Below are 26,291 nucleotides of genomic sequence, written 5' to 3' on the forward strand. Positions count from 1 at the left end.
GAATCTATTGGATAGGTAAAAGCATTACAGAGTTATTACCACATAAACAAACATGTCAGATTTTAAAAATCAGGCTCTGTCAGGAAGGACAAAAGTGGGCAAAGCGGGAAGAGGTTAAAGAGGCTCTGTCACCAGATTTTGCAACCCCTATCTCTTATTGCAGCAGATAGGCGCTGCAATGTAGATAAGAGTAACGATTTTTTTTTTTTTTTTTTAAACGAGCATTTTTGGCCAAGTTATGACCATTTTTATATTTATGTAAATGGGCTTTCTAACGTACAACTGGGCGTGTTTAAAGTAAAAGTACAACTGGGCGTGTATTATGTGCGTACATCGGGGCGTTTTTACTTCTTTTACTAGCTGGGCGTTCTGACGAGAAGTATCATCCACTTCTCTTCAGAACTCCCAGCTTCTGGCAGTGCAGACAGTGTGTTCTCGAGAGATCACGCTGTGACGTCACTCACTTCCTGCCCCAGGTCCTGCATCGTGTCGGACCAGCGAGGACACATCGGCACCAGAGGCTACAGTTGATTCTGCAGCAGCATCGGCGTTTGCAGGTAAGTCGATGTAGCTACTTACCTGCAAACGCTGATGCTGCTGCAGAATCAACTGTAGCCTCTGGTGCCGATGTGGCCGACACGATGCAGGACCTGGGGCAGGAAGTGAGTGACGTCACAGCGTCATCTCTCGAGAACACGCTGTGTCTGTGCACTGCCAGAAGTTGGGCGTTGTGAAGAGAAGTGGATGATACTTCTATACACAACGCCCAGCTAGTAAAAGAAGTAAAAACGCCCGATGTACGCACATAATACACGCCTACTTGTACTTTTACTTTAAACACGCCCAGTTGTACTTTAGAAAGCCTCATTTGCATAAATATAAAAATGGTCATAACTTGGCCAAAAATGCTCGTTTAAAAAAAACAAAAAAACTTTACTGTAATCTACATTGCAGCGCCGATCTGCTGCAATAGGAGATAGGGGTTGCAAAATCTGGTGACAGAGCCTCTTTAAATTAAAGTAAAATCTGATAACTGCTTCTCTAGCAATAGGGAAGGTCGCCATAAACAATTGTTTCCAACTAGTTCCACAAAAAAATTATTTGTTTTTGTGTCGCCATGTTTTAAGAGCCATAATTGTTTTATATTTATGCCGATGCAGCTGTATGAGGGCTTGTTTTTTGCGGGACGACTTCTAGTTTTTATTGGTATCATTTTGCAGTACATTCAAATTTTTTTGAAGGCAGGATGAACAGAAAACAGCAATTCTGGCATTGGTTTTTATTTTATTTTTTACGGCGCTCACCATGCGGGTTTAATAACGTAATCGCTTTATAGGTGGGGTCGTTACGGACGCGGCGATACCAAATATGTGTAATGTTTTAAAAAATATATATATATTTGTTTTTTCATATTAAAGTATTATATAAGGGAAAAAGTGGGTTTTCCATATTTTTTTATTTGGGATTTTTATTTATTATTAACTTTATTAAACTATTTTTAGTCCCACTAGGGGACTTCACTATGCGATCTTCTGATCGCTTTTATAATACACTGCAATACTTCTGTATTGCAGCGTATTATTGCAGCGTATTATTTGTTGGGCCCCCGGCTGCCATAGAAGCCAATGGCACCTTTAATGGCTGCCGTGAAAAGGCGTATTGGCAGTCGTTAAGGGGTTAAGTGTAGGGAATTGCGATTATTGATTAGGGTTAGGCTGTGTGTACACTATGCGGTCAATTTGTGTTTTTTTGCCACAATATTTGCAGAATCATGGCAAAAACACAATTTGAGCACGTTGTGTGAACACCGCCTTAGACTGAGTTTACACAACGTGGAACGGCCGGGGATTCTCTCATTACAAAGCCCCTAACATCAATATCTATTTTTGGATAGTGACGTTCCTAAGGCAGGAGTACCCAGCCAGAGAGCTTGCAATGCTCTGGCCTGGGACTCAAAAGTTGAAAGCCCTGACATCAATGTCCATATATGGACATTGATGTCAGGGGCCTCCCAGGGCTCAGCGCTTACAGTAGCACCATGCCCGTGGAGTCCCCTTGTGTGGGCCAGGATCAGTTATTAACAGCCATCACAAGAAGTGATTTTGGAAAAACGGTGGTTAAAAACGGATCCATTGACTTCTACGGCGGCTGGTATTCTCTGTATTTTTTCAAAATGAATGGCCATGTGAATACATCCATAGAGCTGCTCTGAAGTCGTGTGACGAAAAAGAGACTAGCATCAGAGAGAACAGAACCTGGCCTCTCACGCGTCTCCTCCCAAAAGGCCATGTTCACATATTCAAGATTTGATGAGGATTTAGGCACAGATTAATCCGAACTAAATTCTCTGACATTCAGCATCTAATACAAATGAATGAGGTATTTTATACCTCATGCACATTAAGCGTGACGAAATCCACACAGAATAATAAAGACGCTGCAGAATTTCAAATCCACGGCACGTTCATTGTGTGGATTCCGCACGGAAAAACTGCGAATTACCTTCATTAAATTACAGTTTCAGCCTCTAATTTCTGCCACAGATTATTGGAAAAATCCACGTTGTATTCGCCTATGGCAAATGTGTGAGCAGAACATACGTAGCAAGGAAAGTTATGATTAGGACCCTCTAATAGGACGCTTTGCATAGAGCAAAATAAAAAGTGCACAAATAATATATCAACACAGTCCAAAATATTACAGCAGCCCTTCAAGTATACAGTAACACTATAGCCCGTCCCTCTATCCGCTTATACATTGTTATATATCCTATAGATCATAATATAACGGGCCGGTCACCTGTACAGCCGGAGCATCCTCTCAGAGAACTGGACCGCAGCTACAACTGCTGCTTATAGCAGGGAGGACACACCCATTCAACGCAGCGTGATTGGCGGAGACGCTCAGTATCACTTCCTCAGTGAAATCCTTTGTCGTGCTGAGGTGAAGAGGACGCGCTCAGAAGATGCCGGTGCAGTGGTGGCGGCCATTACTATTATTAGACCCTTTGGTTGGTGCAATGGTCTGTCTGTACGGCGCAGCACTCATCAGTATCAGGCTTTTCCCTCTGCGCCGTCCTATAATGTACATTGTAGACGCTCTACCTGCTAAGGAGCGGCTCACAAACCAAACTGCACATGGGGGAGAAGTGCTGAACCGCTGCGTTCATACCCGACGGAATTACAAGCGGGTTTTCTGCAGATTCATGGCCAGGATTTGCAGAAGCACTCAAATCCACTGCAGAAATTTGCAACTGACACATGGGGATTTGCATGCGGATAAGGTCCTGTTCATACTGCGTTTTTGTCCTCCGTTTTCACATATATAATGGGTAATTCTCTCGGCGTATAGGTTAAACAGAGGCTTTGACGGATGCCTAACAGACAAGCTTGGGCCTGTTCACATCTCCGTTCCATTGGAGGTTTCCATCGGGTGAACCCCGCAAGTGAAAGTGAAACCACAGCTTCCGTTTCAGTCACCATTGATATTAATGGTGACGGAAACATTGCTAATGGTTTCCGTTCGTCACCATTCCGGCAGGTTTCCATTTTAACGACGGAATCAATAGCGGAGTCGACTGCGCTATTGATTCCGTCGGAAAACCTGAAACCTGACGGAATGGTGACGAACGGAAACCATTAGCAATGTTTCCGTCACCATTAATATCAATGGTGACTGAAACGGAAGCTGTGGTTTCACTTTCCGTTGCGGGGTTCACCCGACAGAAACCTCTGACGAAACCCCGGAACGGAAAGCGAACGCTGATGTGAACAGGCCCTAACAGACACGTTATGAACACTTGTGACCCAGTTTATGACTTCTCTGTTAGACTGGGTTCACACTTGCATTGTGACGTTCCGTTCAGCTCCGTCAGAGGAGCAGAACAAGTGAATGACGGAAGCAACGGTTCTGTTGCACAACGGACACCGCCGGTGGCCGATGGAACCCATTGACTTCAATGGGTTCTGTCGGGTGTCCGTGATTTTACCGGACACAATAGCGCAGCATGCTGCACTATTGTCTCCGGTAATCCCTGCCGGATCTGCAACAGAAGCCCTAACGGAACCTCCGACGCAGATGTGAACGAAGCCTTAATAGATACCATTATGGCCCGTCAGTGACAGATTCCACAGTAATATCAAGAAAGTATGTGAAGGTGTCAGCATTTCTCCAAACTCTTCTTCATTTATTCTTCCTTTTTTTAACACTACGACATTTTGCCTTTGAGAAAGACTTCTTGGAAGCTGAAACATTGCATGGTAAGTTATGGAACAATAAATTAAGAAAATATTAGACAAATGCTGACATCTTTACATTCTTTCTTGATATATTCATTAGACGGGTGACAGCTGACCCACTGGGACGTGTGCTGCATTATCACAAATGACGAGAGTCTGCTGCTCCTGTTACATGTATTTCTGGATATGTGGGCATCTGTCACTAGCCTCTGTTTATTGTATACGTCTGGACGCTCCAGTGACTCGAGCTTCCTGATGCAGCAGAGGCCTTCCTGCCCACACTCTGTGACCACCTTCCTGCACACTTGAGGGATTGTCTCCCCATGATGTAAGACAATGGTTAAGGAGTGTCAGGTCTGTCGGATCCAAACAGAGTTCTGCTACACAGAGAACCCCACACATACCCATCTGTACGGTGGCCCAACTATCCTCCACGGCAGCAAGACCTGCAGAGCTGCCGGAGTCCTTCAGAGTCAGTGTGCTTGAAAACCCCGATTAGCCTCTCGCCTTCTAGCACACAAAGGCAACATATGAGGAGTAAACAGCCAAGAGATGATAGAAGGTTGGCGTGCTCCGGGTGGGTCTCCCGGTGTTACCTCATCCTCCCGCTCATTCCTAAAGCACAAACAGATCGCCTGCTTCTTAAAAAGGCTCTGTCACCAGATTATAAAATCCCTATCTCCTATTGCATGTGATCGGCGCTGCAATGTAGATAACAGTAACGTTTGTTTTTTTTTAAAAACGTTAATTTTTGGCCAAGTTATGAGCTATTTTATATATATGCAAATGAGCTTTGAAATGGACAGCTGGGCGTTTTTTTTTTCGTTATGTCCAACTGGGCATGTATTGTGTTTTTAACTGGGCGTTTACGTGTATGACGCTGACCAATCAGTGACCAGTCAGCGTCATACACTCATCTCCATTGATTTACACAGCAGCGATGTGCAGCCACATAAACAGAGATTGACGTTAATCAAGTGTCCTGATAATGAATACACATGACCATCCAGCCTGGACGTCATGTGTATTCAGAATCCTTACACTTCTGACTCTTTTCTGTGAGATTTGCAGCAAGGGAAACGAAATCTCGTTTACCTCCTTTGAATCTCGCGAGATTTCGCTTCCCTTGCCGGAGTCTCACAGAAAAGAGTCAGAAGTGTCAGGATTCTGAATACACATGACGTCCAGGCTGGATGATCATGTGTATTCATTATCAGGACACTTGATTAACGTTAATCTCTGTTTATGTGGCTGCACATCGCTGCTGTGTAAATCAATGGAGATGAGTGTATGATGCTGACTGGTCACTGATTGGTCAGCGTCATACACATAAACACGCCCAGTTAAAAACACAATACACGCCCAGTTGGACATAACGAATAAAAAACGCCCAGTTGTCCATTTCAAAGCTCATTTGCATATATATAAAATAGCTCATGACTTGGCCAAAAATGAATGTTTTAAAAAAAAAAACGTTACTGTTATCTACATTGCAGCGCCGATCACATGCAATAGGAGATAGGGGTTTGAGAATCTGGTGACAGAGCCTCTTTAACCCCTTAATGACCAGCCTATTTCAGACCTTAATGACCAAGCCATTTTTTACGTTTTTCTAATCGTCTCATTCAAAGAGCTATACACTTTTTATTTTTGCGTCGACATAGCCGTATAAGGTCTTGTTTTTTGCGGGACAAGTTGTAATTTTTAATAGCACCATTTTGGGGTACATAGAATTTATTGATGAACTTTTATTAACTTTTTTTTGGGGGGAATTGAAAAAAAACAGCAGTTTCGCCACACTTTTTTGCGTCCTAAATTTACGCTGTTTACCGTGTGGTATAAATAACACAATAACTTTATTCAGTGGATTATTGCGATTGTAACGATACCAAATTTGTATAGTTTTTCTATGTTTTACTACTTTTACACAGTGAAAACACTTTTTTTTTTTAATTATTTGTTTTTGTGTCTCCATATTTGAGGAGCCGTAACGTAATTGTATAAGGGCTTTTTTTTTGCGGGACGACTTGTAGTTTTTATCGGTACCATTTTGGAGTAGATGCGACGTTTTGATCACTTTTTATCACATTTGTTTTAGGGCTGGTGTAACGGCAGGGGGTAGGGAGACGGACAAGTGAGCCCTAATCTACCCGCCACTCTGTCCCTGCCTACTTGCAACGACCCGCCCTAGGCGACGGGGTACAACTGGGCGGCGGTCCCTGCGCTCAGTAAGTGCACGACAGACATACAAGGAACACAAGCAAGGAAAAGGGGCCGTTGCCCACGGCAACACCGTGAGCAACCAGAGTGGTGAACGAGCCGAGTCAAGCCAGGAGTGTGCGAGGTACAAAACGAAAAGCAGAAGAGTAGTCAGTAAGCCAGGGTCTGTATGGAGCAGGATCAAAAATAGCAGGAGCTGTAGCTGGGCCAGGAACCACAAGGAAAGAAACAAAAGCAATAACAAGCACCGAGGGACAGGAAGTGCAGGCTTAACCCCTTCCCTCTTTAGCCACTTTTGACCTTCCTGACAGAGCCTCATTTTTCAAATCTGACATGTGTCACTTTATGTGGTAATAACTCCGGAATGCTTTCACCTATCCAAGCGATTCTGAGATTGTTTTCTCGTGACACATTGGACTTTATGTTACTGGCAAAATTTGCTCGATATGTTCAGTATTTAATTGTGAAAAACACCAAAATTTAGCGAAAAATTGCAAAAATTAGCATTTTTCTCAATTTAAATGTATCTGCTTGTAAGACAGGCAGTTATAATACACAAAATTGTTGCTAATTAACATCCCCCATATGTCTACTTTAGATTGGCATCGTTTTTTGAACATCCTTTTATTTTTCTATGACCTCACAAGGCTTAGAACTTTAGCAGCAATTTCTCACATTTTCAAGAAAATTTCAAAAGGCTATTTTTACAGGGGCCAGTTCAGTTGTGAAGTGGTTTTGAGGGCCTTATATATTAGAAACCCCAAAAAAGTCACCCCATTTTAAAAACTTCACCCCTCAAAGTATTCAAAACAGCATTTAGAAAATGTCTTAACCCTTTAAACATTTCACAGGAATTAAAGCAAAGTAGAGGTGAAATTTACAAATTTCATATTTTTCTGCAGAAATACATTTTTAATACAATTTTTTTTATAACACAGAAGGTTTTACCAGAGAAATGCAACTCAATATTTGTTGCCCAGTTTTTGCAGTTTTAGGAAATATCCCACATGTGGCCGTAGCGTGCTACTGGACTGAAACACCGGCCTCAGAAGCAAAGGAGCACCTAGTGGATTTTGGGGCCTTATTTTTGTTAGAATATATTTTAGGCACCATGTCAGGTTTGAAGGGCTCTTGCGGTGCCAAAACAGTCAAAATCCCCCAAAAGTGACCCCATCTGGGAAACTAGACACCTCAAGGAAATTATCTAGGGGTGTAGTGAGCATTTTCACCGCACAGGTTTTTTACAGAAATTATTGGAAGTAGGCCGTGAAAATTAAAATCAACATTTCTTCAAAGAAAATGTAGGTTTAGCGATTTTTTTTCTCATTTCCACAAGGACTAAAGGAGAAAAAGCACCGCAAAATTTGTAAAGCAATTTCTCCCGAGTAAAACAATACCTCACATGTGGTAATAAACGGTTGTTTGGAGACACGGCGTGGCTGAGAAGGGAAAGAGCGCCATTTGGCTTTTGGAGTTCACATTTAGCAGGAATGGTTTGCGGAGGCCATGTCACATTTACAAAGCCCCTGAGGGGACAAAACAGTGAAAACCCCAAACAAGTGACCCCATTTTGGAAACTATACCCCTTGAGGAAATTATCTAGGGGTATAGTGAGCATTTTGACCCCACAGGTTTTTTGCAGAAATTTTTGCAAGTAGGCTGTGAAAATGAAAATCTACATTTTTTCAAATAAAATGTAGGTTTAGCTAATTTTTTTTCATTTCCACAAGGACTAAAGGAGAAAAATCACCATAAAATTTGTAAAGAAATTTCTCCCGAGTAAAACAGTACCCCACATGTGGTAATAAACGGCTGTTTGGACACACGGCGAGGCTGAGAAGGGAAAGAGCGCCATTTGGCTTTTGGAACTCAAATTTAGCAGGAATGGTTTGCGGAGGCCATGTTACATTTACAAAGCCCCTGAGGGGACAAAACAGTGGAAACCCCCCACAAGTGACCCCATTTTGGAAACAACACCCATTGAGGAAATTATCTAGGGGTATAGTGAGCGATTTGACACCACAGTTTTTTTGCAGAAATTATTGGAAGTAGGCCCTGAAAATAATAATCTACATTTTTTCAAAGAAAATGTAGGTTTAGCTAATTTTTTCTCATTTCCAGAAGGACTAAAGGAGAAAAAGCACCACAAAATTTGTAAAGCAATTTCTCCCGAGTAAAACAATACCCCACATGTGGTAATAAACGGCTGTTTGGACACACGGCAGGGCTTAGAAGGGAAAGAGCACTATTTGACTTTTTGAGATCACATTTAGCAGGAATGATTTGCGGAGGACAGGTCACATTTGCAAAGCCCCTGAGGGGACAAAACAATGAAAACGCCCAAAAAGGGACTCCATTTAGGAAACTACACCTCTTGAAGAATGCATCTAGGGGTGTAGTGAGCATTTTGACCCCACAGATGTTTCATAGAATTTATTAGAATTAGGCAGTGAAAATAAAAACAGTCCTTTTTCTTCAATAAGACGTAGCTTTAGCGCAAATTTTTTCATTTTCTCAACAAATAAAGGAAAAAAAGAACCCAACATTTGTAAAGCTATTTCTCCCGAGTACGGCAATACCCCATATGTGGTCATAAACTGCTGTTTGGGCAAACGGCAGGGCTCAGAAGGGAAGGACCGCCATTTGGAGTGCAGATGTTGCTGGATTGGTTTCTGGGCACCTGTGGGCCCAAAACAGTGGAAACCCCCCAGAAGTGACCCCATTTTGTAAACTACACCCCTCAATGCATTTACCAAGGTGTGTAGTAAGCATTTTAACCCTGCAGGTGTTTTGTAGAAATTAGTGTGCGCTCAATGTTGCAGAGTGAAAATGGGATTTTTTTCCATAGATATGCCAATATGTGGTGCCCGGCTTGTGCCACCATAACAAGACAGCTCTCTAATTATTATGCGGTGTTTCCCGGTTTTAGAAACACCCTACATGTGGCCCTAATCTTTTGTCTGGACATATGACAGGGCTCAGAAGTGAAGAGTACCATGCGGAGTGGAGGCCTAATTTGGCGATTTACAAAGTATTGGTTCACAACTGCAGAGGCTCAGATGTGAAATAATAAAAAGAAACCCCTGATAAGTGACCCCATTATGGAACTGCACCCCTCAAGGCATTTATTAAGGGGTGTAGTGAGCATTTTCACCCCACAGGTCTTTTCCATAAATGAATGCGCTGCGGATGGTGCAAATTAAAAATTTATATTTTTCCCTAGATATGCCATTCAGTGGCAAATATGTCATGCCCAGCTTATGACGCTGGAGACACACACCACAAAAATTGTTAAAAGGGTTCTCACGGGTATGACGGTGCCATATATGTTGAAGGAAACTGCTGTTTGGGCACGCTGTAGGGTTCAGGGCCGAGGGAGCACCATTTGGCTTTTGGAGAGCGGATTTTGCTTGGTACTATATTTGTTTGAGTATTGCTGGTGTTTTATAATGTGGGGGTACATGTAAGCGGGGCGGAGTATATAAGGGGCATAGTCAGGTGGTATAAAAAAAAAAAAATAATCCATAGATGTGTGTTACGCTGTGAAGCAATCCTTTCTGCACAGGCCGGTGTCGCACTGATAAATGGTGTCATTTCTTATCCCCCTTTTGGTCCACACTCCGCGCCTTTGTAGTTTGGGGAATTTTGCTGGGAAAGTATTATCCTGGTATAATACGGGCACCGTCGCTTCCATCGGATATGATTGGGCCCTCCCTTCCTGGTTCCCTAATTTTAGGTCCTTGATAAATCGCCTCTTGAAACAGAAGAAATGTTCTCCTCGGGCACAACTGCATATTTTTTTATTTCCTGACTTATTGGAGCCATAACTAATTTTATTTTTCATAGACGTAGCGGTATGAGGGCTGGTTTGTTGTGGGACAAGCTGTAGTTATTATTGGTACCATTTTGGGGTACATGTGACTTTTTGATCACCTTTTATCCTATTTTTTGGGATGCCAGGTAAACCAAAAAACGCAATTCTGGCACAGCTTTTTTTGGTTTTTTTTTATACAGAGTTCACCACGCATTATAAACTACATGTTACCTTTATTCTGCGGGTCAGTACGATTCCGGCGATACCTCATTTATAGAACTTTTTTATGTTTTACAACTTTTTGCACAATAAAATTACTTTTGTAAAAAGAATGTATTTTTTCTGTCGCCAAGTTGTGAGAACCATAACGTTTTAATTTTTTTGTCGACGGAGTTGTATGAGGGCTTGTTTTTTGCGGGACGAGCTATAGTTTTTATAGGTACCATTTTTGGATACGTGCGACTTTTTGATCACTTTTTATTGTAATATTTGTAGGGCAAAGTGACTAAAAAACAGAAACTCTGGTAACGTTTTTTACGGGTTTTTTTTACGCTGTTCACCGCGTGCAATAAATAATATAATATTTTGATACCTCCGGTCGTTACGGTCGTGGCGATACCAAATACATATGGTTTATTATTATTTTTCAATAATAAAGGACTTGATAAGAGTAAAAGGGGGATTGTGTGTTATTTGATTACTTGAAACTTTTATTGTTTTCAAACTTTTATTTTTTGCACTTTTTTTTACACTTTTTTATACTTTTTTTACACTTTTTCTCAAGTCCCACTAGGGGACTTGAAGGTCCAACGGTCAGATTTTTTTTTTTCTAATACATTGCACTACCTATGTAGTGCAATGTATTAGATCTGTCAGTCATTCACTGACAGCAAGCCGTTTAGGCTTCGCCTCCCGGCGGGGCCTAAATCGGCTTCCGTAATGGCAGAGCAGGAGACCATTGTGTCTCCTGTTGCCATAACAGCAGTCGCCAGTCCCGATTGCCTGTCAGGGCTGGCGATCTGCTTGTAACCGCTACGATGCAGCAATCGCTTTCGATTGCTGCATCGAAGGGGTTAATGGCAGGGATCGGAGCTAGCTCCGGTTCCTGCCGTTACAGGTGGATGTCAGCTGTACAGTACAGCTGACTTCCACCGCTGATGACGCCGGATCAGCTCCTGACCCGGCGCCATCTTGCCGGCAGCTACGGAAGCCGATCAGGCTCCGCCGCCGGGCGGATCTTGACCGGCTTCGGTGCTAGGCAGACCGGGAGGCCAGTATTAGGCCTCCGGTTGCCATTGCAGCCACCGGAACTCCGGCAATTTCATTACTGGGGTTCCGATGAGCTGCAAACACCTTAAGTGCAGCGATCGCGTTTGAGCGCTGCACTTAAGGGGTTAATGGCGGGGATCGAAGCTAATTTCGGTCCCCGCCGTTACAGTCGGATGTCAGCTGTAAGATACAGCTGAGATCCGGTGATGATGGGACCGGCTCAGCTTCTGAGCCGGTGCCAAACGTTTGACGTACATGTACGGCAAGATGCGGGAAGTCAGTACTTTCCATGACGTACATGTACGTCAAATGTCGGGAAGGGGTTAAATAGACCGAGGGCGGGAGCTAGCTGAGTCTGGCCAGGTTACGATAGGCTCTCCCACTCCTAAGCCTGCCAGCCTGAATGGTGGAAGCAGGAGTCAGTCTCAGGGATGTATTCTCAGGTGCTGACTGATTAGTTCTGGGAGTTAACCCCGCTGTGCCTGGCAGATCCTTTACAGCTGGATTCAAAGAAAACAGCAATTTTTACATGGTTTCTTATTTTATTTTTTACGACGTTCACAGTGCGGGTTAAATGATGTAATACATTTATAGTTTGGGTCGTTACGGACACGGCGATACCAAATATGTGTAACTTTTTTTTACTTTATTTTGTTTGTTAATAATAAAGCAGTTTGTAAGGGGGAAAAGTGGGTTTTTCATTTTTTTTTCACTTTTTTTTCTTTTCACTTTTTATTAAACTTTTTTTAAACTTTTTTACTAGTCCCACTAAGAGACTTCACTATGCGATTATCCAATCGTATTTATAATACACTGCAATACTTCTGTATTGCAGTGTATTATGCCTGTCCGTGTAAACCGGACAGGCATCTGCTAAGTCATGCCTCCGGCATGACCTAGCAGGCATTCACTACAGGCAGACCTGGGGGCCTTTATTAGGTGATCTTATGGCCGGGTGTCAGTGAGATGAGAGGGAGCTCCCTCTCTCTCTCCATAACAACTCAGATGCAGCGCACGCTATTGAGCACCGCATCTGAAGGGTTAATCGGATGAGATCGATACTAATATCGATCTCACATGTTTGAGCAGGGACGCCCCCAGCCCTCAGCTACCTCTGACAACTGAGAGCAGGGAGATTTGACAGTTCCCTGCTCTGTTTATTTATTCCGATGCAGTGACGTAAAAAGTCTATTGCATCGGAATAAAGCCCATTAGTGAAAGACGTAAAAACACTATGGGGCGGTCACTAACGGGTTAAAGCCTTCTCGTTCATAAGTCCGTCTGGGTCGACTTGAACTTCATCATAGAGTCGGCTACTCCTCCAACCTCCCCCAAAAGGGTGCTGGGAGTCCGTCGCCCGATTAAGATCTTCAAAGCAGATAGATGATCTTAAAGGGGGCGAGGGACTAACATCGCCCTCCCTCTATTCTGTCCCTTGTACTGCCCCTCAAAACATAGCTGTGCGCAAGCAGGGAAACTATTCCCCTTCAAGATTTTCAAAAACAGCTGGAGTCCCCAGCAGCTTATCTCGGTCTAGGGAAGCTACTACACTGTAACACATCCTAGGGTAGTTGGTTATGCTATTCTATCGAGAAAAATAAATGATATACCCAATGTATTGCTGTAGAATGCTACCATATTCTGTCAGGATTTAGGCAAAGTGTGAACAAATGAACATGCAGCAGATTATAAAATCCACGCAGATTTTTCTCGTAGAGAGTGAATGGGGAATAAATAAAAACATTAATATACATTACTGATGATATTGCAGAAGATTCTGCATATAAATCTGTACAGAATTCTCAGCGCGTGAACACAAGGGACAAAAGTGTGTGGATAAAGGTGCTGCAAATTTTGTAATCTGTAGAATGTTAATGTTCGAAAATGGTAAAAGAACAAAAAAAACTGGATTTGCGTTACGTGTGGAATTTGCCATGGATTTTGCTGCAGATTTCACCCTTTGTATTGTGAAATCCACAGTGAAAATCCACCAAAAATCTGCAACAAATCCATCATGGCTGAATGTGGCCTAATCTTCCAGCAAATTCTGTGCTGGAAAGCTACGGATGAGCTCTGCTATACATTTAGATACTAAAAGAAAAAACTAATAATAAAACGTCTTAAAATAACGCAAGTGTGTACTTTAGGTTCTGTTCACATGGATCATTATAAGTGAATAAGATCTGTCATGTTTCCTTTCCTTAGGTTTCCATTTTTAGTGCAACACAGCGCTATTCTGGGCATCGAAGAGCAACAGAAACCTGAGAGAAAAGAGGCAACACAACAGTGTGAGCAGAGCCTTATATGTCTATGTCAGAACATTTTCAGTTCCAATAATTCCATCACTTGATGGGCCAACTCTAAATGATCTTTGCCACAGTCTTAGTAGTACACTTAAAGGGGTTATACCAGAATTGAAATGATCACCTATCCACAGAATAGTTGATAATTAATCGCTGGGACCCCCACCAATCACGAGACCAGCCTCATTAGTGGGAGAAATCTTATACACAACAATGGAAGGAGCAGAAAAGAGGAGAGCAGAGAAGAAGGTCTGACGTGGAGCGGAGAATCCGCGTGGAAAGTTGCAGGAGATTAGGGCAGAGATATAAGAAGGAGACAGGTTGTGGTCTGCCTTGAATGGCATTGTCAGTCATTTAAAATGTATTAGGCCCCGTGCACACGATTGTAGAATTGTGCCACAGACAGGGCTTAACGGATGCAGAGTAAAGGCGGTCCTGGTGGCCTTCATTAGGCCCCTGGGCTGTATGACAACCATCATCGCGCATGCTCTCACTCTTCAGCTTTCAAGATCAGTCTTCTGCCGAACTGGCAAGGGGGCGTGTCACTGCTACAAACAGTGTAAGAGCTGTGGAAAGGCGAGCGCTCTCTCATCTCTTCAGCTCTTGCGAGAGATCAGTCTTGTACATTGTCTGCCGAACTGGCAAGGGGGTGTGTCTCTGCTACGGACAGTGCAGGCGCTCCCCAGCTCTTACACTGTCCGAAGCAGTGACACGCGCCTTGCCAGTTTGGCAGAAGACTGATCTTGAATGCTGAAGAGTGAGAGCATGCACGCACGCTCACTCTCTCTATCCTCGCTCTTGCTGTAACACTGTCCATATCTGATTGAACAGTGTCACAGCAATAGTCACGCCCCCTTGCCAGTACACGCCCCGTTGAAAGTTCAGGGGGTTATTTAAATATCGGGAACCAAATATAATGGCACCGATATCTAAATAACGAAGGGAGGTAGAAAAAAACCTGTATAGTGCCCCAGGGTTTGTGCAGCCTTCCCCATTACATGCTGCACTCAGCTGCACATGTTTGGGGAGGTGAAAGGTTCTCTTTAACTTATATAAATATATTAATGGCACATATAAAAAATATGGTGAAATCCTGTTCCATGTAAAACCCCCTTAAAAAACAAAGGGGCACTCCCTCCGTCTGGAGAAAAAAAAGGTACAATCTGCAGAGGCGACAAGCCTTCTTTATTGTGAGAACTGTGAATCTATGGAATAGTCTACCGCAGGAGCTGGTCACAGCAGGGACAGTAGATGGCTTTACAAAAAGGCTTAGATAATTTCCTAAAACAAAAAAATATTAGCTCCTATGTGTAGAAATTTTCACCTTCCCTTCTCCCATCCCTTGATTGAACTTGATGGACATGTCCTTTTTCAACCATACCAACTATGTAACTATATGTACTAATGCTGTACATAATAATGTTGCCTGTGACTAGCTATGTAGTGCCACGCCCAACATGTTTTTTATATATATATATATATATATATGTATTTATATATATATATATATATATATATATATATATATATACACAGCAGCTCTGATAAGGAAAGGAACATGATACTTACAGGAAAGACTGAGTCCTCGCACGAATGGAGCAGGATCTAGGAACGGATATGGAGTTTCTCATTCACTGATCGCTCTTCCTCCTCTGGTTCTTGAATGGTACTCTTCGGGGATCAGCTGGTTGCAGGACTGCTGGGTGCCTCCTAAGGGCATGACCACACGTGGCGGATTTCCTCCGCAACTGTCCGCATCAATGCCGCACAGAATCTGCGTCGCAGATTCTGCTGCGGATCTGCACAAAATGTGCAGAAAATTGATGCGGACTAGCTGCTGCGGACTGCGGGAAAAGTGCTTCCCTTCTCCCTATCAGTGCAGGATAGAGAGAAGGGACAGCACTTTCCCTAGTGAAAGTAAAAGAATTTCATACTTACCGCCCGTTGTCTTGGTGACGCGTCCCTCTTTCGGCATCCAGCCCGACCTCCCTGGATGACGCGCCAGTCCATGTGACCGCTGCAGCCTGTGCTTGGCCTGTGATTGGCTGCAGCCGTCACTTACACTGAAACGTCATCCTGGGAGGCCGGACTGGAGACAGACGCAGGGAGTTCTCGGTAAGTATGAACTTATATGTTTTTTTACAGATACATGTATATTGAGATCGGTAGTCACTGTCCCGGGTGCAGAAACAGTTACTGCCGATCGCTTAACTCTTTCAGCACCCTGGACAGTGACTATTTACAGACGTCTCCTAGCAACGCTCCCGTCATTACGGGAGCCCCATTGACTTCCTCAGTCTGGCTGTAGACCTAGAAATACATAGGTCCAGCCAGAATGAAGAAATGTCATGGTAGTAAAACCAATACGCTCCGCAGCACACATAAGATCTGCGGACTTCGTTGCGGAATTTTGACTCTCCATTGAAGTCAATGGAGAAATTCCGCCATGAGTCCGCCACTGCTCCGCAACAGACAGAGCATGCTGCGGACACCAAATTCCGCTCCGCAGCCTATGCTCCGCAGCGGAATTTTACGCCTCGTCTAAACGAACACTGCTAAATTAAAGTGTAAGTCAATGGACAAACGGCACCGCTGCGGATTAACGCTGCGGAGTGTCCGCAGCGGAATTTAAGTGAAATTCCGCCACGTGTGAACCCGCCCTAATAATGTCACACAGGCTCTCGCATAAAACCTTTACTGGCTCAATGTGCCGGCGCCTGAATAACAACAATAAGAATCTCCCGGCGGTCCTGAGCCCAGGCAGTGAGTTTAACCCCTTAGTGACCAGCCCATTTTAGGCCCTAATGACCAAGCTATTTTATTCGTTTTTCTATAGTCGCATTCAAAGAGCTATAACGTTTTTATTTTTTCGTCTACATAGCTGTATGAGGACTTGTTTTTTGCGGGATTAGTTGTGCTTTTTAATAGCACCATTTTTGGGTACATATAATTTTTATATTAACTTTTATTAACCTTTTTGTGGGGGATTATAAAAAACTGAAATTCCGCCATTGTTCTATGCGTTTTTAAATTGACGCCGTTCACTATGCGACGTGAATAACATGTTACCTTTATTCTATGAGTCGGTACGATTACGGCGATACCACATATGTAGAGGTTTTTTTATGTTTTACGACTTTTGCACAATAAAAACACTTTTGAACTAAAATTATTTGTTTTTGCATCGTCGCTTTCCAAGAGCCGTAATTTTTTTATTTTTCCATCAATGTAGTGATTTTTTGGGCTTGTTTTCTGCGGGACAAGACGTAATCTTGAATGGTACTGTTTTGGGGTACATGGGACTTATTGATTCATTTTTATTATGACTTTTTTGGGGGGCAATGGAAAAAAATTGCAATTTCGCCATGGTTTTTTGCGTTTTTTTTTTACGGTGTTCACTTTGCGGTTTAAATTACATATTAACTTTATTAATGGAGTCATTACGGTCGCGGCGATACCACATATGTGTACTTTTTTTTTTTTTTTTTACACTTTTACTAAATAAAACCACTTTTTATGAAAAAAAATGGTTTGATTTATTTTTTTACTGTACTTTTTATTAATAATCTTTATTTCACTTTGATGACTGATTTTATTAGTCCCACTAGGGGACTTTACTGTGCGATATTCCGATCGCTGCTATAATGCTTTGGTATACTTAGTATACCAGAGCATTATTGCCTGTCAGTGTAAATCTGACAGGCAATCTGTTAGGACGTGCCTCCGGCGCATCCTAACAGGCATATGTCCAGGGCAGACCTGGGGGCTTTTATCAGGCCCCCGGCTGCCATGACACCCCATCGGAGACCCGCGATTTCATTAGCGGGCCGCCGATGGGTGACAGAGGGAGCGCACTCCCTCTGTAAACAAAGTTAAATGCCGCGGTCGCTATTGGCGGCATTTAACGGGTTAAACTTCGATCGCGGGCGTTGGAGCAGGAGCTCAGCTGTCATCAGACAGCAGAGCCCCGGCTCCTGCCTGCACGGGAGACCCGTGCATGACTTAGACTAGGCTGACGTGAAAAGGCGTCAGCCTAGCCTAAAGCCCATTAGTGACCGACGTAAAAAGGTGTATTAGTGGTCACTAAGGGGTTAAAGAAGTACAAGAGAAGAGGTTTAGAGAACATCTTCATATGTACCTATTTTGTTTCTAATACTGAGCTACCAGTGCCATCCTCCCACCTGAAGTGAATTCAGTCATAAATTGGTTGGAGCTTAGCGGAAGGGCCGGGGCCAACTGGAGCCCAACAGGTTTACTATAATTTACGCCACAACCTGGCGTGAATTATAGCGGAAATCTGGCTAGCATAGATTTCACTCAATGGTGCACAAACAGCCGAAGATGCAACAAATTTATTAGGCAGCGGTACCTCTTCAGCTTGTTTGCTAATAAGACTAACTTATGAAACACCAGTCTTAAATAATTCCCTCCTACATTTTTTATTTGGTGGGGTATGAGGAGATCCAGAAAATAAGCAAATCTGTGATGCAAAGGGACAAGAGGATTTGTAATAGGAGGAAGTGGTCGACTGTGTTAAATGGACACTAACTTTTCAAACAAACTGCTAATCTAATAGTATAACTGATATATATCAACGTTGTAATTTACTTACTGTTAAAATTTTGTTGTTTTTTTACATGTAAAGTCTGTCTGAAGTTACTGCGACTAGGTGTCTCCCTTACTGTTGTCTGCAGTCCACCCCCTGTTGTCAAGCAAATTCCATTCCTAGTTACAGAGCAGAGGAGACGGACTACAGGAAGTGGGGTGTGTCTCTTCACTCCCTGCCCATAAAAGTCTAGGGAGAGGGGAGGGGAGCAGGAGGAGAGAGTAGAGAGAAAAAGACACAGACACGCTGCCCATATAAATCTATGAAGCAAGAAAAGAGACAGGCACGCTGCCCAAGCAAGTAGATAACATGCTGCAGCTTCTTGGTAAGATGTATATGTCACCTCATTGCTGAATTCTTTAGCTGACTAGTGCAGGCCCATTTAGCTAAGAATGGCCATTGACAAATTATTGGCTGAATGTGCCTGCCCTCTTCAGATCGCAGATGTTACCTTTAGGCCTCGCAAGTACCAGCATGGAAGTTTGGCTTGTCCGTGGTTGGGAATATGAAACAGCGTAATGTCTAGGATCTGCTTAGTGTAGGGACAGGTTCCAGACCTCCTGTGGTCCACACAGCAGACGGTCAGTAACAGGTCTGAATATTTGGAGTAGGGAAAATAAAATACAGGATCCTTTGTCTTTGGCTCAACTGGATGGAAAAAAACCTCTGTTTTCAAACAGATTGACAAAGATCGAGCAGAAGTAAGACCCAAGGAGATTTATTTCTACAGATTAAAACAACGCGTTTCGGGGTCAGACCGGCCTCTTCATCAGGTAACTTTCAAATACAACAGTGATAGGAACAGCATGCTTTATATAAGGCAAAGACTGGAGGTAACAAGGATTGTCGAATGAGGGTTAAAGGTCACAGTCCTTGCGATCAAACAAGTGTTTGAACGATGGATCGTTCATAACGGACTGTAGGTACAATGTTGTATACTCTTTATATTTGTATGTACTCTATTCCATACCATATCCTATGGTGTCCAAGTGAGGAAACCATTTGCAGAGGCGAAATTATGTGATTATCGTGTGTACACATACAGCGGTCTGCTAAGGGGCTGTAGATATTATTAAAACTAATTTTTGCTAGTAAGACATCTTTACTGATAATGATTGCATGATAAGGTAGGTTGAACCGAAATATGGGGTCAAAATAAATTAATTTACAATGTGCCAATAAATTTGCAGAACTGGAGTGACAGCGGCAGTCTAAGTAAGCGGAAGGAACGGTTGGCATAGCAATCTAACGCTACGAAGCAATGTGGTGCGGGTTAACCTCTGAGTTATTCTTAGTCGTAAACTATATTTTATATATTAGCAGTAAATAATATAAGTAAATTTATACGTTGTGAAATTGAAAGGCCATCAATATCTGATCTGTGGGGGTTCGACTCTCGACACCCCCACCAAGCAGCACTCTAGTGAGTGTTACAGCCTCTTCATTGCTTACCAGGCACATCGCCGTACAATCGGTAGTTGCTGTGCCTGGTTCTTCAGTCCTGAGCCTCTAAGAGCTGCAGTACCCGGTACAGCCACTAGCAAATGTACAGAGCTGTGCGACGCGAGTACCGCAGGCATTTCAATCTGCTAATCGGTAGGAGTTCCACGAGTCAGACCCCCACCGATCTGATATAGATGACCTATCCTAAGGATAGCCCATCAATATCAAAGTCCCAGAAAACCCTTTTAAGGGGGTATTCTGGTTCAAGCAGATAAATTATTTTTTTGTATAATGAATAGTTATGCAATTTTTCACTGTACTTAATCTATTCCTCACAGTTCTTAATGACTTCCTAACCAGAAACTTTACCTCCTTTCCTGACAAGCACATTTTCAAGTGTTAGCCATGTGCCAATTTAAAAGCAAATAGTTGTTCTATTACTATTCCAACCTATATGTATTTGGTCTTGTTTGTCTCAGAACATATTGGGATTCCATATTGTGTGAAAAAAAATAAGTGATACACTGTTCTTTTTTTAAATATAGAAGGAAAATATGAAGAAAAAAAAAGTGAATACGTGAATTTAGGTGATGTTTTTTGACATCTGGCACATGCCACTGGGTAAACACACCTGAACACATATTTGCCAACTTTTGCCATCTTTAGCAATACCAAATGTGTGTGCACCGCTTTTAGAGAAAAAAAAAATCCAAAGCTGGTTTGCTAACCATATACGACCATTACAGATGTTGTGTCGTGCCAAAACACTGTTAACGCCCCAAAAATCACTCTCTTTAGGAAATTAGTCCCCCAAGTTATTCATTCAATGACAAAGAAGATTTGAATATCTGCAGCGTAAAATATCTGCAGCAGGTGAAATCTCATTTACTTGCCTTGTACTGAAATCCGACTTTACCTTGGCGAATCCAAAGGTAAAATCTGCCGCAAATCCGCAAGTTACTGCGACAAGACAGTTTGGATTTCTTGCAACTGTCATGTCGTGGCAACATGCGAGTTGGGACACGACCACATTGATTTTCATTACCTGTGTTATAACCAAAGTCGCCGTGTAGCTCCTCCCCCTCCTTCCACTCTCATCTCTACCTCCTTTATTCTGTCTTGTTTCATCTCTCTTTCGCATAATGCGGAGTGTCCATCAGTATATCCTAGAGATGACAAAGGTTGCCTCCTTTGTATAAGTTTGTAATATGCTGTTCAAATTAATGCATCTCTATCTCTGTACATGTATTTCACCTTCCCTTATGTATCTGTATTTTTCACTGCGAAAAATTTGGCTGTCGGCCACGAAAATAAAGAATTTAAAAAAAAAAAAAGGTCGCCGTGTAGCCCCAAGCCTAAAACTGTACACTACATCAATATCTATGATGTGATGTAGATAGAAATTATCATCTTTATTTGTATGACACAAAAAATCTGCATTTAGATAGATACATTAAGATATTATAATTATCATAATCTAAACACAGATTTTGTGTGTTATACAAATAAAGATTTTTATTATCTCTATCTATCTATGCTGGTGCTACAACACAGGTCGCACGGCCAAAAATCGCTTTGTGCGGCAGTCTACATCACAAGTAAACGGTGACGCGACCACTGTCATTACTAGCCTAAAACTTTACTATATATAAATGTATTTGAGATAGATGGATACAAATATATTTATTGAAGAAGAAAAAAGTGTGTGTGTGACATTAATTAGGGTATATTCACACAGCTTAGGAAAATACGTCTGAAAATACGGAGCTGTTTTCAGGTTGAAAACAGCTCCTGATTTTCAGACGTTTTTGTAACTACTCGCATTTTTCGCTGTGTATTTTACAGACGTTATTGGAGCTGTTTTTCAATGGAGTCAATGAAAAATGGCTCCAAAAACGTCCCAAGAAATGACATGCACTTCTTTTTCGCGGGCGTCTTTTTACGCGCCTTCTTTTGACAGCGACGCGTAAAATAACACCTCGTGGGTACAGAACACCGTAAAACCCATTGAAAGCAATGGGCAGATGTTTGTAGGCGTAATGGAGCCGGTTTTTCAGGCGTAATTCGAGGCATAAAACGCCCGAATTACGTCTGAAAACAGTGCGTGTGAACATACACTAAGGCTGGATTGACGGAACGTATTTCGGCTGCAAGTCCCGGACCGAACACACTGCAGGGAGCCGGGCTCCTAGCATCATAGTTATGTACGATGCTAGGAGTCCCTGCCTCACTACAGGACTACTGTCCCGTACTGTAATCATGTTTTCAGTACGGGACAGTAGTTCCACGGAGAGGCAGGGACTCCTAGCGTCGTACATAACTATGATGCTAGGAGCCCGGCTCCCTGCAATGTGTTCGGTCCGGGACCTGCGACCGAAATACGTTCCGTCCATTACGGACGTAATGTGCTCGTGTGAATCCAGCCTTTGGGTATGCCCAGACGTGGCGGAGTTCTGCATACCCTGTCTGCATCAATGCCGCATAGAATCTGCATTGCAGATTCTGTTGCGGCTCTGCCTAAAATGGGCATTAAATTCATGCGGACTAGCCGTTGCGTATTGCGGAGAAGAGGGCTTCTCTTCTCTCTATCAGTGCAGGATAGAGAGAAGGGACAGGCCTTTCCCTAGTAAAGTAAATGAAAATCATACTTACCCAGCCGTTGCCTTGGTGACGGTGCAGCCGTCACTTGAACTGAAACGTCATCCCGGGAGGCCGGACTGGAGGAAGAAGCAGGGAGTTCTCGGTAAGTATGTACTTCTATTTTTTTTTACAGGTTGATATATGTTGTGATCGTAAGTCACTGTCCAGGGTGCTGAAACCGTTACTGCCGATCATTTAACTCTTTCAGCACCCTGGACAGTGACTATTTACTGACGTCGCCTAGCAACGCTCCCGTAATAACGGGTGCACACACGTAGTCACCCGTAATTACGGGAGCCCCATTGACTTTCTCAGTCTGGCTGTAGACCTAGAAATACATAGGTCCAGCCAGAATGAAGAAATGTCATGTTAGTAAAACCAATACGCTCCGCAGCACACATAACATCTGCAGACTTCATTGCGGAATTTTGACTCTCCATTGAAGTCAATGGAGAAATTCCGCAATGAGTCCGCAACAAGTCCGCTACACGTCCGCAACAGTCAGTGTATGCTGCGGACACCAAATTCCGCACCGCAGCCTATGCTCCGCAGCGGAATTGTCCGCAACGTGTAAACGAACCCTACTAAAAAGCTGTGGAAGGCAATGGAGAAACGTGTACGCTGCGGATTTCCGCTGCGGACTGTCCCCAGCAGAATTCCAGAGCAATTCCGCCACGTCTGGTCATGCCCTTACTGTTCTCACCCTCTGACTGACTGCCAGGAGAGGGAGAAAATATCAATCAATCAATATAAAAGTTTATGATTGGTCTCCAGGTAAAACTCTGTGATATCAGCTATCAAGGGACAGCTGAATCATGGAGCTCCATGCAGTCGGGGAAGACATTGAGTGGGGAAGTTTTTCTGATCGTTGTGATGTCACAATGATCACATGCCCAGAGACCATGCTGTTTAGTCTCCAGGTAAATCTAATTTTTTTTTACAGGTTGATGTATATTGTGATCGGAAGTCACTGTCCAGGGTGCTGAAACCGTTACTGCCGATCATTTAACTCTTTCAGCACCCTGGACAGTGACTATTTACTGACGTCGCCTAGCAACGCTCCCGTTATAACGGGTGCACACACGTAGTCACCCGTAATTACGGGAGCCCCATTGACTTCCTCAGTCTGGCTGTAGACCTGGAAATACAGAGGTCCACTACAGTCAGTGTATGCTGCGGACACCAAATTCCGCACCGCAGCCTATGCTCCGCAGCGGAATTGTCTGCAATGTGTAAACGAACCCTACTAAAAAGCTGTGGAAGGCAATGGAGAAACGTGTACGCTGCGGACTGTCCGCAGCGGAATTCCAGAGCAATTCCCCCACGTCTGGTCATGCCCTTACTGTTCTCACCCTCTGACTGACTGCCAGGAGAGGGAGAAAATATCAATCAATCAATATAAAAGCTGTCAAGGGACAGCTGAATCATGGAGCTCCATGCAGTCGGGGAAGACATTGAGTGGGGAAGTTTTTCTGATCGTTGTCATAGGCTGTCACAATGATCACATGCCCAGAGTCCATGCTGTTTAGTCTCCAGGTAAAGCTCTGTGATATCAGCTGTCTAAAGACAGCAGTATCACGGAGCTCCAGGCAGTGGGGGCGAGTGCCGAGGTTGGAAGTTCGAAGATATGAACCTCCCGAACTTTTACGGAATTCTGTACAGAAATTCTGCATCATTTACAGTAGCAGAAAAGTGAATGAGATTTTAACAAATCTCATGCACATGCTGCAGAAACAATCGAAAACGTTCATAAATTGACCTGCAGTGCAAATTTTAAATTTGCAGCATGTCAATTTATCCTGCATATTCGTTGGTTTTCTGTAGCGGGTTTTCTCCATTGAATCAATAAGGATGTAAAACCTGCAAAACATAGCAAAGTGTTGCGACTTTTGTGGCGGAAATGCTGCGGTTCCGCCGCAAAAATCACAAATGAGAAAAAAAATAAGCTTTTATTGATTTAAAATTAATAACAAAGTTTACACTTACCCCTGGCTGTTGTCATTGCGATGTGTTCCACTGTACGGAGTGCAGCCCGGCCTCTTGAGATGATGTTTCAGTCAATTTGACTGCTGCAGCCTATCAGAGACTTCAGAGTTATGCCAGGAGGCCGGACTGCATAGACAATGGAGGGACGTGTCGCCATGACTACAGCCCGGGTAAGTATGAACTTTTTTCAAGCGCTGGTTTTCGCAGTGGATATTCTACCCAAAAAAACGCACTACAATGTGGTGTTGTTTTTTGGGAGGAATTTGCTGCGGGTTCTAGGTTAAATTGCTGCGTACTTTTACACAGCGTATGCGACCCGTGGGAACCCAGCCTTAAGGGCTATGTACACCTGTGCACAATTTTTTATTTTTTAATTGCACTTTATGTTTTTTTTTGCTAAATAAAACACATTTCTAATTGGTCTTATTTAAAAATTGTCTACCGTTTGTCTTCTGTACCAGCTGCTGTATTCAGTTCTTTCTGATACGTCAGTCTGCTCCCTATCGGCAAACTCAGCAGTACCTCCTTTGTATACTCATGTACAAGCATTTACTGTGACATATGCGCACTTGCAAGGTCCTACGAACTTGTGTGTTCTGTGCAGATGAGAACGATTCTCCATCAGTTATGCAGCAGCCACTTTCTCCTCTTTACTGAGGACTACAGTGCATGCCCAGCGATCTCTCCCAACCACAGATAGCTAAGATCGCTGGGCATGCACAGTGCAACATGTCCCCTGTCTTAGCAGAGAGCTATAGTGTAGTTAAAAGATTGTAAGCAGAAGCTCAGAGGGGGAGAGGGGAGGATGGGAAATACGCTCCTAGAGAAGAGAACATGTGACCAGTGCTGGGGAACGCCCCTAGAGAAGAAAACATGTGACCAGCTGTAAAGGATCTGGCAGACACAACTTCTGTGTCGACGCCTATAGGTAATCAGTCTGCACCTGCTTCTATGTCTGTGAGACTGACTCCATCTTCCACCACCCAGGATGGCAGGCTTAGTAGTGGGATAGCCTATCACAGCCTGGCCAGACAGAGCTAGCTCCCGCCCTCTGTCTATTTATACCTGCCTTTCCTGTTCCTCCTTTGCTTGTGATTCTTCTCGTTTGGTTTCCTGGCCCTGCTGCAGCTTCTTGAACTACTGATCCTCTGCTTGTGATTGACCTTGGCTTTTCTGACCACTCTTCTGCTCTGCGTTTTTCTACCTCGCTCATCTCCTGGTTTGACTCGGCTCGTTCACCTCGCTTGTTGCTCACGGTGTTCCCGTGGGCAACTTCCCCATTTCCCTGGCTTCTTTGTACCTTTGTCTGTTTGTCTGTCGTGCACCTATTGAGTGTAGGGACCGTCGCCCAGTTGTACCCCGTCGCCTAGGGCGGGTCGTTGCAAGTAGGCAGGGACTGAGTGGCGGGTAGATTAGGGCTCACTTGTCTGTTTCCCTACCCCGACATTACACCAGCGCTGGTGAACGCTCCTAGAGAAGAGAACATGTGACCAGTGCTGGTGAACGCCCCTAGAGAAGAGAGCATGTGACCAGTACCGGGGAACGCTCCTAGAGAAGAGAACGTGACCAGTGCTGGAGAACGCCCCTAAAGAAGAGAACATGTGACCAGTGATGTGGAACGCCCCTACAGAAGGGAGCATGTGACCAGTGATGGGGAATGCCCCTAGAGAAGAAGCTTGAATGAAGAAAAGTTGCAAACTGTTTTGAGAGTTGCTGAAGCCATAAAAAGAAAAGTTAAATGCACAAAACAGATAAGTGCAACTTTTTTTTCT

General features: G+C 43.5%; 1 protein-coding gene across 3 annotated transcripts in view; it reads right to left on the reverse strand.

The window, feature by feature from the left end:
- The window catches only part of SLC25A53 (solute carrier family 25 member 53), a 72,514-nt gene that overhangs the window by 21,879 nt on the left and 24,344 nt on the right, over positions 1-26,291 (reverse strand). For 2 of the 3 annotated variants that reach the window (XM_075835592.1, XM_075835590.1), the window contains exon 1: positions 2,800-3,108. The exons of the other annotated variant lie outside the window; for it this stretch is intronic. The gene's annotated coding sequence lies outside the window, so the exon portion shown is untranslated. Of the gene's footprint in view, positions 1-2,799; positions 3,109-26,291 lie in introns of those variants that run through there. 3 annotated transcript variants of the gene reach the window in all.

Source organism: Rhinoderma darwinii, chromosome 8 (assembly GCF_050947455.1).
Source record: "Rhinoderma darwinii isolate aRhiDar2 chromosome 8, aRhiDar2.hap1, whole genome shotgun sequence".
NCBI classification, from domain to species: Eukaryota; Metazoa; Chordata; class Amphibia; order Anura; family Rhinodermatidae; genus Rhinoderma; species Rhinoderma darwinii.